We start from the raw sequence: 13,558 nt of genomic DNA on the forward strand, positions 1-13,558 counted from the left end.
TGGGCCTGGAGTTTGGGTGGGCGGGCCAGGCGATTCTTGTGTCCCGTGGGCGTTGGCTGGGCACTGGTGGTGTTGAGCAGCAGTGGTCCTGGTGTGGAGGGTCCAGGTGGCTTCACTCACCTGCCTTGCGTCCGGGAGGGCACAGCTGGGCCTCTCTCCCCTCTGGAGTCCCCCTTAGAGGCCTCTCCAGCAGGGTGGTCAGCCTTACCTGGCTCAGGACCCCTGAGAGAGCAAAGAGGAGGCTTCATTCCTCAGAAAGGGGAGGCTGTCCGACTTTGCTGGCCCAGACTGGAGGCGAGGCTGGCAGATGGGGCCCCTTCCCACTCTCAGCTGAATGTGTTGGTGTTTACCTCCGGCTTTGGGTGTTGCTTCCCTTTTTGGGAAGCGAGAGTTTGGCTCTCTGGCTCCTGTGGCTCCACGTGCCCCCTCCTGGGTACGCGCCACTCTGCTATGTCGGAAGCTCTTTCGTGGACCCATGCCGTCTCTCTTGGGCTGGCCCCTTCTTTTGGTGGGGAACATGTCCCTTTTGTGGCTCCTGAGGGAGAGTGTGGAGAGGTGAGTTTCTGGAGCCTTGGTTGATGGAAGTGTCTTCCGCCTGGTTGGTGGTTTGGTGCAGAGCCCCGGCTGGGTGTCCTGACCTGCAGGGCGTGAGGGGCCCTGTGCATCGACCTTTTGGCGCTGCTGCGGAAAAGTTTGATGCCATTCTGATTCCTGATTCTTTGCCCTCAACATTTAAATACGAAAAGTTTCAACTCTCTGGGAGTTGTGGGACTCCGACAGTGATGGCTCTGTGCCCAACACTGGGTGCCCCAGTGAGCATTGTGCCGGCTCTGCTTTGCCACGTGGTCCACCACGCTCCTGCCCTCCATCCTTTTTGTTTGCTGCGTTTCTGGGTCAGGTGCCGGTGTCCCTGCACTTTACCCCTGGACACTTGAGCAGGCGTGTGGCTAGCTGTTCATTTACGGTGCTGCTTTTAAAGGTACAGTTGACACTCAGCAAAGGGCGCAGATCTCGCGTGCTGTTTCCTGAGCTCTGAGAAGCACATTTCCTGGAGAGATGTGCTGAGTAGTGATGGCCCCAGGCGGCAGCGATGCTGGCCTCAGAGTTGCCCTCTCCTAGAGTTGTGTGTCACCGAGACTCCTGATTCTTAACACACAACTGTTTCTCCCTGTGGGCTCTTTCTTTTTTATTTTTGCTGAGAAAGATCGTCCCTGAGCTAACATCCATGCCAGTCGTCCTCTATTTTGTATGTGGGTCGCTGCCACAGTGTAGGCGCTGACTGTTGTAGATCCACGTGTGGAACTGAACTGGGCCACCAAAGCGGAGCCCGCTGAACTTCACCGCGAGGCCATGGAGTGGGCCCTGTGGGTTCTTTCCTTTCCCCTCGCTTTTCTCAGGCTCCTTAGCTCTGTCTTCTGGCCTTTCTGTTAAGTACTTCTGCCTGCTGTTGTGGTTCTTGGTTTCCGAGAGTCCTGTTTGTTCCAAGGGCTCCTTTCAGGGCCTCATCCTACGGTGGTCGTGCAGTAGCCTCTCCTGCTTCTCCAAGGGCTCTGGGCAGGTGGTGGGTTCTCCCTGCGTCATCTTCGTTTCTTCCACAGAGGTTTCCTGTTTTCGGGCTGATGCCTCCTCCACCTGCCGGCCACCCCGGAGAGCTCACTGTGGCTGCGGCAGGGCTGGGGTTCCAGGGTCCGCTTCCCCAGCGGCGCTCCTGTTCTCCTTGGTTTAGTCTGCGCCTGCCGCCTCCTCTGGAGCTGCACATCTGGGGCTTAAGGGGGTCCTGCAGTGCATCGGGGGTCTGGTTACCTCGCTTCCCATTCAGGCTCGGCGTCCGGTCCAGGCTCCCAAGGGTCATCCCTGCTTTGCCCTCCCGTCCTCCTTGACCCTGTAGCTTGTGCCCTAAAAAAGAAGAGTCCTCTTCTGTTGTGAGTGGCTCCAGCCCGCTGTTGTGACTTGTGACTAAGCTGCTGACCAAGAAGGTCAGATCTGTAGGAGGAGGAAAGGGGCAGCAGCTGCCTTTGCTAAGTGTGTTCTGGTGTGAAGCCCTGTGCTGAGCACTCTCCTGCATTAGTCCACATGATCCTGCAGCAACTGTGAAGTAGGAACTCTCTCACGAGCCTGGTTTGCAGAGTGAGACAGCACAGAGAGGGTAAGCAGCCTGGCTGAGGTCGCCCAGCCTGGAGGACAACAGCAGAATCACACCAGATAGTGGAAGGGCTGCACGGGGGGGACATGCCTCTCCATCTGAAATGCAGATGGCTGCGAACCGGACCCATGGACCCCCGTGCTCAGAACCGTGGCGGGGTGGCTGACGGTGGGGCTCCTGGCCATGAAGGCCTTGATGGCTGTGGGTGTGGGGAGGGATGGGTGCCACGGCAGCGGCTTCTCTCATGGGAGCGGCAGTCCTGCCTGTGTGGGGGTTGGGGGTCATGGCCACACCCACACAGGTGCTCTTGGGCCTGAGTTCAGCTGCTGCATCAGACTGTGCCGTGCTGTCCTACCTTCCCTCCCTGCCCCCAGGTTTGGGTCTGGAGGCCCATCCAGGGTCGCGGCTGCCCTACTCCCCCAGTGGGTGAGGATGCAGCAGCTGTCCCGCTAGCTCCTCTACTTGCTCCTGACTTCACGGCTTTGGGCAGCTTAGTCTTCCTGCTGTTCCCATCCCTGTCCCCATCCCCATCTCTGTCACTGTCCCCCCTCCGTCCCCATCTGACACTCTCCCCCTCTCTGTCCCCGTCTGTGTCACTGTCCCCTTCTGTCTCCATCTGTCACTGTCTCCCTCTTTGTCCCCATCTCTGTCACTGTCTCCCCTCCATCCCCATGTCTGTCACTGTCCCCCTCTCCATCCCTGTCACTGTCCTCCTCTGCATCCCTGTCCTTACCCCCGTCTCTGTCACTGTCCCTCCGCCGTCCCCATCTCTGTCCCCCCCACCCCCATCTCTGTCTCTGTCCCCCCTCCGCCCCCATCTCTGTCACTGTTCCCCCTCTGTCCCCATCTCTGTCACTGTCCCCCTCCCTGTTCTTTTCGGCAGCACCATCCTCATGTCTGTGCTCTGTGGCCAGGCTGCTGAGATCAAGTCTTGGCCCCGCTGTTTCCTCCTCCTGTGACGTGGGCAACCCCCTGACCTGGGCCTTAGTCTTCTGTCTGTAGGAAGGTGCACTGGGGCTCCTACTTGTGGGCTTCCTTTGGTTCCGACAGGTTGATCACAACGGCCCACTGTGGTTGGGTGTGCATGGTGGGAATGGCATGCATCGCAGGACAGAACATCTCTGATGAAGGAAACAGGTCACTTCTGTTTTTGACCTTTTAAGTAAGTACAAGATGGTTTCTGTTTTAACTGTTTGCACTCCTTTTGGGGTGCTGCATCTGGAGGAAAGGAGAAAGGAAATAAAGACTAGACAGAAAAGTTGGAGGCATGATCTCTGTCTCTGTCTCATTCTGATCATTGGAAGAAGTGAGCCCTAACCAGCTGCTGCGACCACATTTGTTAAGTTGTCGAAGTTGACACATGCTCCGTGAGGTCCTGTCCTTGTGGGCTCCGCCCCAGGGAGGTCGCAAGAGAAGGGGAGCTGGGAAGGTTCCTGGGGCCGAGAGGTGCCTCACTGTCCAGGCTGTGTCTCAGGGTCTCTGCCCTCATGAGTCCTGTGAGATGTGAGGGGCCCGGCCTGTGGGCGGGATACTGCTCCGCTGGGAGGACGTGGGTCGGGAGACCGTGGGGCTGCTTTCCTATGGACTGCAGGCCCATGGAGGGCAGGGCAGCTTCCACGTGCACACGCACACACACTGTGCTCCTGAGCCTTTGCTGAGAGAGGTGTACTGAGGGCAGAGAGCAGAGCTGGGACCTGACCTTTCCCAGCTTCCTTCTAGCACGCTGCCTCTTTCAGGAGCTGCCCCAGGCCGTGGTGCCCACCGAGCCCTGTGCTGAGGCTGCTCCTACTCCAACTTTGTGCACCTCAGGTTTTATGTGCTCCCTCCTCCAGAGGAATATGTGTTTCCTGGGGTTTCTTGACTGGAATCCATTTCCAGTTGGACCCCGTAGTGAGGAGCCCGTCCGAGGAAGCTGGTGTGGCCCCTGCAAGCACCCAGACCTTTGGTTCTGAGAGGGTTCTGGGGCACCTGTGTCCCTGTGGTCCCCGTTGCTGATAGGCACCTGTGCCTGCTCAGTGGCGCTTTGCCCTCCTGCCCTCCTTGTCCTCTCTGGGACGTCCGCTGTTTCCATATCTGCCCCTCTCGGCCTGTTCTTGGCATGAGGAGGTACAGCTGTGTCGCCGGGCTCTGCCGCTGGTACCTGCCGCCTGTCTGTCTGTCGGTTTTCAGCTGCGTTCCTTCTGCAGACTGAGAGCAAGGCTCTGGCCTGGTTGGGGTGCTTCGCAAGCCTGTCAGCTCAGTGTTGGACCCAGGCCCTGCTCCTGCTGCTCAGAGGCCACCAGCAAGGCCTGGACCCTGTCTCCTTGGATCAGAAACCCAGGAGCAAGTCACTGCTGTCGCCACGGGTGCTCCCACCGGCCACCCATGCTGGGGGCGGCCCCGACCAGCCAAGGCGAGCCAGAGGCTGGCGCCTGGGGCCTGAAGCGCGTGTGGGAGTCAGGCTGGTGCTTGGAGGCCCTGCTATCCCACCCTGTCCCTCCCTGGAGGACTCGGCCATGGAGCTCGTGAGGCAGGTTGTCTCTCTCAGGTGATGCCCTTGATTTCTGGCTTACAAAACCCTGACAGTGTCAGTGGGCTTTTACTTTATCAGACACTGGATAATGGAGACAGGAAAGCAGAGCTAACATGGCTGTCCAGTGAGGCAGCTGAGGCTGGGAGCCTTCAGGGCAGGGTCTGCTGTTGGATGTTTACTTTCCTTGAGGAATGAGTGGAGGGCCTGTTTGTGACTTGAAGTCTGAGAGGATTGCACTACTTGAGTTTTAATTTGCTTACTATTCCAGTGCTGCCACTCTTAGAATTTATGGGACTTTAATTTTTGGAGGGGAGCACACAAGCCCTGCTTCCCGCCCTCTTGCTCCCAGGCTGTCCCGTGTCTGGGGGCAGTACCCTCCGCCTGGAGCAGGAGCTGGGTGCTCAGTGGGAGGGAGGGAGGGAGGGAGGACCGGGGTCTGGCAGTTTCTGGGTGTGTGCCCTGTGGGCAGGCAGCTCCCGAGGCTCCTCCCTTCCAACGCCTTCCCCCAGGGAATGTGTGAAGCAAGGAGCAGAGCTGAGCCTGGAGATGGAGTCCTCATGGCTGGGCGTGCACCTGAGGCTCAGAGCTGGACCGGAGGCTGGCTGCGCCTGGTGTTTAGATGGAGTCTCGGAACCCAGGCCGCAGAGGCTCTGCTGCTCTCCCTCTCCCAGCGTGGTGGGGCTTCTGCATCTCAAGTGAAACTCGAAACCCTGTGCTAAGGGCTTGTTTTGTCTTTGACTGGGAAACTGATTCAGGTTTGTGAACTTGGGCCAAGTTTTGTGGATTCCCACAGTTTTCTTCACCTCATCTCCTCTCCTCACCCAACAATAAAGTGTCTTGTGTTTCGGAATTCTCGCTTGCTCACCTCTCCGTAGCTTATACAGTTTTCCAGGAGCAGGTCATGTGGCTCCTTCCCTCCTTTTGTTGAATTTGTATTTAGAAGACACTTTTCACAGGTCGACCTGTGGGTGTTTTCACAAGGACGTACAGAAGTCCTTTCGTTAAATTGAACTAGGACAAATAAAGAAAAATTAACACAGAGGTTTTTTTTTCCTTTCTTTTATTTCTCATGCTACAGATAACATTAGTGAACAACAAAACAATAAAATATAGACAAAAGATGAGTGAGGGAGAAGGTTCCTGGAACTGGTCCTTCCCGTGCTGCCCACCGTGGCCCTGTGCTGCTCCCTTCCTGAGCTCAGCCCTCAGGGCCAGTTTCTCTTTGGTGTGTCCTGAGTCCATCGAGTTCATCCGCAGCAATGCATCTTCTTTTCTTTCACTTCCACACATTTGTTTTGGGTCTTTCTCAGGGCTTCCCCATCCTTCGCTGTGGTTTCTATTCTTCCTTCCATGTCTTTGCTGTTGAGTGTGTCTTTAGGCTCTGCTCTCTTGAATCCCTGAGCTTCTGACCCTCAGGTTGCGTCTGCACGCTGTCCCTCGTGTGCATGCTTCTCATCTGTAATTCATGATTCCTGCCTGGCTCGTGTTCAGCAGGCATGTGAGATGTCTGCAGTGAGGTTCTGGGTTGCGTCTGCTTGCTCTCCCACGTGTGCATGCTTCTCCTGTGTAATTCGTGATTCCTGCCTGGCTCATGTTCACTAGGCATGTGAGATGTCTGCAGTGAGGTTCTGGGTTGCGTCCCCAGGGCAGCCCAGCTGGGCAACCTGTAGCAGGCTTCACTGCCCCTCAGCTTGGGCTGCTCCCACCCACTCAAGGTGATGTGCATGGCTGGGCTGGGGGCTTTGATTTCTCATGGAAACTTCCCCCTTCTTCCAGAGCCCCAGAAGGAACAGACTGCCTTGTTGGCAGCTGCGTAGTCCTTTCTTTCACATGAGTGGCCCAAAGTTGTGCAGGGTCTCAGCAGGCCCAAGGCCAGTTGTCCTGAATCTGCCTGGGTGTCAAAACCCCAACCCTCAGCCAATAGGGTTGGTGGTGTTCCCAGACACTCTGTAGGTTGTACTTACCAGCAGTAATCAAACTAATAACAATTAAAGTAAGAATTAATCTTCATGGAGCATTGGCTGTGTCCTAGACATTGTTCTCAGCACCTAGATAAATTCTGGATCCTCATGGTCACCCTGGGAGGACTGTCCAGAGACACACAGCTTGCTTACACTCTTGCCTCTTCATCTCCACACTGTGATGCTAAAGGTTTTGCCTTGCGGCTTTGGCGTCATGTCAGCTTAGCTAAACTGGGTCCCTCTGCCAGAATCCCCTTCCCTGCTGGTTCTGCGAGAGGGTGTGCACAACATAGAAGGCCGCAGTGAAGCAGCGGCCTCGTGTACCATGAGGCACATCCCGGGGCAGCGCTTTCATAGACCATGTGTGTTGATGCTGGACTGCTGACTGCCTTGTGGGGTGCAGGTGCCTTCTCTGTCCCTTGCTGTGACCCCTGTGTCTCCTCTATATCCCCCCCACCTTATATCCCCCTCCTTGGCTCCTCCACGTTCCCTGGGTCCTCTTTCTCTCCATCTCCACCTCCATGTCCCCTGGATCCCCCTCCTCAGCTCCTCCATCTCTATCTCCCCTGGGTCCCCCTCTTTGGCCCCTCTGGACATGGAGCTGCTTTGCTGGCAGCTCTGCAGTGAGGTGTGCCAACTCTTCCACAGCTTGTCTGCGTTCTCCAAGTTGATGACGTGGAGGCAGGAGTGGTGGGTGCGGGCTCCACCATGTCCTCGTGGGTTGTTGCAGCACATGCTCAGGGGTCCCTCTTGTCTTTGCTGCCCCCTCCCCATGCCCAGGTCCTGCTGACACCAGGCCCTGCAGCAGAGGCAGAGGGAACAGATGGTGTAGACTGTCACTCGGCCCCCATGGGTACGTCAGCTCTGGCCCCTGCATAGATTGGTGTGTCACTTGGCATCAACCCTGACTGACACAGGTGCCTGCATTATACTTAAGGCCATGGAAAGCAAGAATCCTTAGGGCTGCAGAGATAAATGGACAAATCTGGTGTGCTCCTGAGAGCTCAAACACCTCTCTCAATTGCGGACAGGGCCACTAGGAAACAAAATAATGGGGAGATGTCTATCTGTGGTCGGATAGCATAAATAACAGGGTTGGGTCTGTGGATTTATGTAGAACTCTGCAGCCAGCAGTCGGGGAATGTGCATTCTTAGATACATGGGGAGCGCTTCCCAGTACTGCACATTGACTAGACCCTAAAACAAATCTCAAGAAAGTCCAGAGAAATCACTAGTGTATACACTACATTCTTTGACCACAAAGCAATGAAATTAAAAGTCAGATACAGAAAAACAAAGGTAAGACATAAATTTTCTTTTGAAAATTTGAAAACATGGATTTCTAAATAACACATGAATCAAAGAAGAAATCCCAATAGAAATTTTACAATACAAATTGAAAGATAGAAATGAACAGTAACTAAACTGTTACCTGTCAGAACTTTGGAGGTGCAGCCAGTAGTGTACTTGAAAGGAAGTTTAAACCTGAGACTGTGGCCTTGGGCCCAGCTGACCTTGGTATGGCCTTGGAGCCAAGAATGGGTTTTCCTTTTCTAAACGTTGTTTAAAAAAGAAAAAAAGACTGCCTGTGGCCCACGAATCCTGAAATGCTCATGCTCTGGCCCTGGGCAGAAATCGCTTGCTCACTCGCCTTAAAGGCTGTGGCAGGTAGAAGAGCGGCTCAGACTGCAGAGTGGGTGAGGGGAAGATGGAGCAAGCAGCGTTAGAAATGGACGAAAGAGGACAGACAGAGCCCAGAGAGGAGGCTGGGGCTTGTTAATAGAAGATGAGAGGAGCTCGCCCGGACAGTGTCAGATGTTTCGATGGGAGCTGCCATCCAGGCGCCATGCAGACCTGCGAAGACAGAATACAGGATGACACATTAGAAGATCTTTTGCTAATAAATTTGGTAGGTCAGAGATTCCTAGAAAAATATAATTGATCAAAATTGACCCAAGTAGAAGTAGAAAGGTAACTTACCTATGCTCAGTATACTTATGTATAAGTTGGGATAATAACACCCACCTAGAGGATTTTTTTTAATGGTTCTGTAGAGATGTGACTTACGTTCTGTGCAGTTCACCCGTTTAAGGTGTACAAACCAGTGGCTTCTAGTGTAGTCACAGGGCTGTGCAACCATCACCACAATCAATTCTAGAACCTTTGCATTCTCCCAGAAAGAACCCCCACACCCCTTAGCTGTCACCTGAAACCCCCTGTTCTCCTCGGCCCTACACCATCACTAATCTATTTTCTGTCTCTGTGGATTTGTGTATTCTGTGTATTTCTTATAAATAGCGTCATTTAATACGTGGTCCTTTGTGACTGGCTTCTTTCACTTAGCGTAATGTTTTCAAAGTTCATCATGTTGTAGCCTGTGTCAGTATTTCATTTCTTTTTATTGCTAAAGAATATTCCACTGTTCAGTGTATTAGTTTTCTCCGGCTGCCATAACAAAGTACCCAGATTGGGCAGCTTAAACAACAGAAATTTATTTTCTCACAGTTCTCTGGGCTGGAAGTCCAAGATCAAGGTGCTGGCAGGGTTGGTTTTTCTCAAGGCCTCTCTCCTCAGCTTGCAGGTGGCTCCCTTCTTGTTGTGTCTTCATGTCGTTGCACCTTGATCTGTGTATCTGTGTCCTGGTCTTCTCTTCTTATAAGGACAACAGTCATGTTGGCCTCGTTGTACCTTAGTCACCTCTTTAAAGGTCTTCTCTCCAAATACAGTCACATTGTGAGGTCCTGGGGGTTAGGACTTCAACATATGAATTTGGAAGGGACACAGTTTAGCTCACAACATACAGATAGACCACATTTTGTTTATTTACGTATCAGCTGATGGACGCTGGGTTGTTTCTGCCTTTTATCTGCTGTGAGTAATGCTGCTGTGAACATTTGTGCACAGGTGCCTGTGAGCGCCTGTTTTCGTCTCTTTTGGGTGTGTATCTTGGGGGGGGAATTGCTGGATCCTGTGGTAATTCTACATATAACTTGTTGAGGAACCACCTGACTGTTTTCTACAGCAACCACCATCTTGCATTCCCACCAGCAGTGCACAGTGTTCCAGTTTTTCCACATCCTCACCAATACCTGTTGTTTTCCTTTTTTTTGGTGAGGAAGATTGGCCCTGAGCTTACATCTGTTGCCAATCTTCCTCTTTTTGCTTGAGGAAGACTGTCAATAAACTAACATCTGTGCCAATCTTCTTGTACTTTGTGTGGGACGCTGCCACAATGTGGCCTGATGAGCGGTGCTAGGTCTGCGCCCAGGATCTGAGCCCGTGAACCTCAGGCTGCTGAAGCGGAGTGCGTGAACTTAACCACTACACCACAGGGCTGGCCTCTTCATTTTTTTGATTATAACCAACCTAGTGGGTATCTCGTTATGGCTTTGATTTATATTTCCATCATGACTAATAATGTTGAACATCTTTTCATGGACTTGGTGGAAATTTGTATATCTCTTTGGAGAAACTTCTATTCAAGTCCTTTGCCCATTTTAAATTGGATTGTTTGACCTTTTTTGTTGAACTCTTACAGTTGTTTGTATATTCTGGATTCTAGACCCTTATCAAATATATGATTTGCAAATATTTTCTCCCATTCTATATGGGTTGTCTTTTTATTCTCTTGATAGTATATTTGTATTGTGTTATTTTTATTTTATTTTATTATTTATTTTTTTGAGGAAGATTAGCCCTGAGCTAACTACTGCCAGTCCTCCTCTTTTGTGCTGAGGAAGCCTGGCCCTGAGCTAACATCCGTGCCCATCTTCCTCCACTTTATATTTGGGACGCCTACCACAGCATTGTGTGCCAAGCGGTGCCATGTCCACACCCGGGATTCGAACCGGCGAACCACGGGCCACCGAGAAGCAGAATGTGCAGACTTAACTGCTGCGCCACCGGGCTGACCCCATATTATGTCATTTTTAATGTAAGAATTTCACCACTGTTTTAACTCTCTATTTCTTTTTTTCTTTATACGCGCAACTTTTGGTGGCATGTGAATGTGTGCATGTGTGTATATGTGCACGCATGCGTATTTATGGATTTTCAAAGAGAATCTTTAGTGTTTTGTTTTTAAATGTTTGATAATCCTTCAGTTAGAATTTAAAGAATTCATAGTTTAGTGGAGGAAGGTAGAAAGCACGTCAAAGTGGTATGTGTTTAGAATTTATACTTGTGTATAGGAGCCATGTAAATTAGAAAACCTCTTGTGTCAGTTCTATCTTTGTTATTTTTAAGGGTTGAAATTCAGAGGCCGGCCCTGTGGCCGAGTGGTTAAGTTCTCACGCTCCGCTTCGGCAGCCCAGGGTTTTACGGGTTCGAATCCTGGGTGTGGACATGGCACTGCTCATCAAGCCACGCTGAGGCAGCATCCCACATCCCACAACTAGAAGGACCCACAACTGAAAATACACAACTATGTACCGAGGGGCTTTGGGGAGAGAAAGGAAAAAAAATCTTAACAAAAAAAGTTGAAATTCATAGTTTGGGTCAAAACTAAGAATGTGACATTTATGAACATAAAGTGATATAGATGTGCTTGTGTTGGCTATATACAGTGTGCTCAGAAAGTAATAGCTGTTCACATAGTTTATCTTAGATGCTTTGAGAACATATATGTTATTTTAATGGAAAGTCTTTTTATGACTCTTTTAATGAGAAATCTTGCTACCTGGGAGAAACCCTTTACCTACCAAATGTCTTTCCCTGTCTTCCTGGTTTTGTCACCTGTTTCTCTTAGCTGCAGGCTGTTCAGGGTTTAAACTGCAGTGCAGGTTGGCTGATTTGACTGGGGTTGTATGGGAGAGACAGCTGGGGAATCCTGGTTTCCTTGACTTTCGGGTTTGCTCGTGGAAGCAGTGCACTGACGTCTCTCCTGGTAACACTGACCTGGGGACCGTCTGGCTGGTTGGTGTGCCGTGTGGACGCGGGACATGATGTAGGTTGGTTTTTAGTGTGCATGGGGTGAGATTTCATGCCTTCTCTGGGCCTGTTTTCCTGTTCCTGCCGCTCCGTGGAGGAAGACTGCCCACATGTGACGCACTGGCATGTACAGGCTCTTGCTCCCTTTGGAGTCTCCCTGGGCTGGGTGCACGGCTTGGTGTGCGGCTGACCTGTGGGCCCCGTGGTGCAGGTGCTTCCCTGCCTCGGCCTCCTGGTGGACCCACGGGAAGCCCCACTCGAGTCCTGTGAAAGCCGTGGGTGGCCAGGGGCCACTTGGGGCTGTGAGGCTGGTGGTGGTCCTGCTCTGTGGAGTGGGGCCGCCTGCTCTGCCCTCAGCGTGTTTGCTCGTGGTGAGCGGACGGCCTGAAGGTGCCGTGTGGTGGTGAAGAGCTGCTCATGGCGGCCACAGCACTGGCTCACAGGCTGTTCCGGGAAGTGAGTCCGTGCTGGGTGTCCAGAGAGCGACGCCGACGGCCACGCCACGTAAGACACGAAGGTTTCTCTCTCAGCCAGCAGGCGAGGCTGTACCCGCGTTATGGAAATTGCTTTGTGGTTCGGGTGCAGCGCAGAATCTTAACTGTAAGCCCTAAAGTGGGTGCAAATAATGGGAATGTGCCGAGAATAGTTGGAAACCTGTGTCTTTGTAGGGTGCAGTGGGAAGTGCTTTGGAGCTTTTTTAGTGCTTGGACTGTGGTGCCAAAGTGAGGGTGGAGATCTCCTCACCAACGCCGGGGATGTGTCCTGGTGAAGGGGCTGTTGGTGGTGGTGGCTACTTGCCATTCCTCTGGACAAAGGGAGGATGAGGCCAGTGGGCCCCCTGCGCGGCATAGCTATGCCCGAGGGCGTGTCTCAGTGCCCGTTGTCTGCACCTCTGGGGGAGGTTCCGCGGGGGAGATCACCGGGGTCAGGTTGGGCAGTGGCTGAGCCTTGACTGCTAGGCAGTGGGGCTGTTAGAGACTTTTGGTTGGTAATTGGAAGACGGCTGTCCAAACTCACCTGTCCTAGCTGTCCATGGCAGTGACCCTGGGAGAGAGTCATAAGCAGGTGGTGAAACTGGGAAAGAAAACTCTTGTGGTAACTTGATTCAAGACAGTGGCAGGCTTGTCATTAAGCAGAATACTGGTGGCCTGTCATCTTCACACTCGTTCTCCTCCCTCCTGCTGGCCATCTGACGTTGGGCCATGTGTTCTCCCTCGGGCCTTGTGCATCTGTACATCAGGGCCAGTGACTCTCAGCTCGGTAAGGTGGGGTCTCGAGCAGGATGGTCCTCTGGGTCTGCCAGTTCTGAAACTTCCTGCCATAGACATTCTTGGGGCCAGTGGAGGTCTGGGCACCATGGCTGGGGATCCTAGGCTGTGAGTCAGTGGCAGAACTGGTCCCTGACTTCCTGGGTAAGCCTTTGATTCTCCTGAACGCTTGTTTTTACTTCTTTCAAGTTGTTGTACTTGGGCCACTCTGTCATCAGCTGTGGGTGTTTCATACGCCAGGGGCCGGCGCAGAGCAGAGCAGGGTGGAGTGCACCCCGCCACGCTCACATCCTCCCCCGCCCTCTCTGGTGGCCTTTGGCAAAGGGACAGGACGGACAGGCCTCGTTCTGTGCTGCCTGCTAGGTGGGGCGGTGGAGAGATAGAAGGAGCCTTTGTCTCTCCCTGAAAAGGAGAGTCGTGCAGAGATCAGGGAGCATGTGATTGCAAAGAGCGGTGGCTTCCATCACCTGAAAAGAAAGAGTCGTAGCAGAACATAGACTCAGGCCTGGCTGGCCTCGCTGGGAAGCCAGCACCCAGCATGATGGCCCAGAGCCAGGAGATGCCACTGGCCTTGACAAGACTGAGAAAGTGCTAGAACAATTGTATCAGCTGCAGGCAGGGCGTCCGTGGCACTGGTGTTCTCCTTTGAGGGGGTTTGGGTCACCTCCCCTGGGAGTTCACATTTCAACCTCAGCCACCTTGTTTTGTTGTGGTGTTCACGCATTCTGGGGGTGTTGTGAGAAGC

The 13,558-nt window shown here is 52.9% G+C and overlaps 1 protein-coding gene across 5 annotated transcripts in view; it reads left to right on the forward strand.

Annotated features, from left to right (window-relative positions):
- Nucleotides 1-13,558, forward strand: part of TBCD (tubulin folding cofactor D) — a 194,283-nt gene that overhangs the window by 77,642 nt on the left and 103,083 nt on the right. The gene's annotated exons all lie outside the window — the stretch shown is intronic.

The sequence above is a fragment of the Equus asinus genome, chromosome 13, assembly GCF_041296235.1.
Source record: "Equus asinus isolate D_3611 breed Donkey chromosome 13, EquAss-T2T_v2, whole genome shotgun sequence".
NCBI lineage: Eukaryota > Metazoa > Chordata > Mammalia > Perissodactyla > Equidae > Equus > Equus asinus.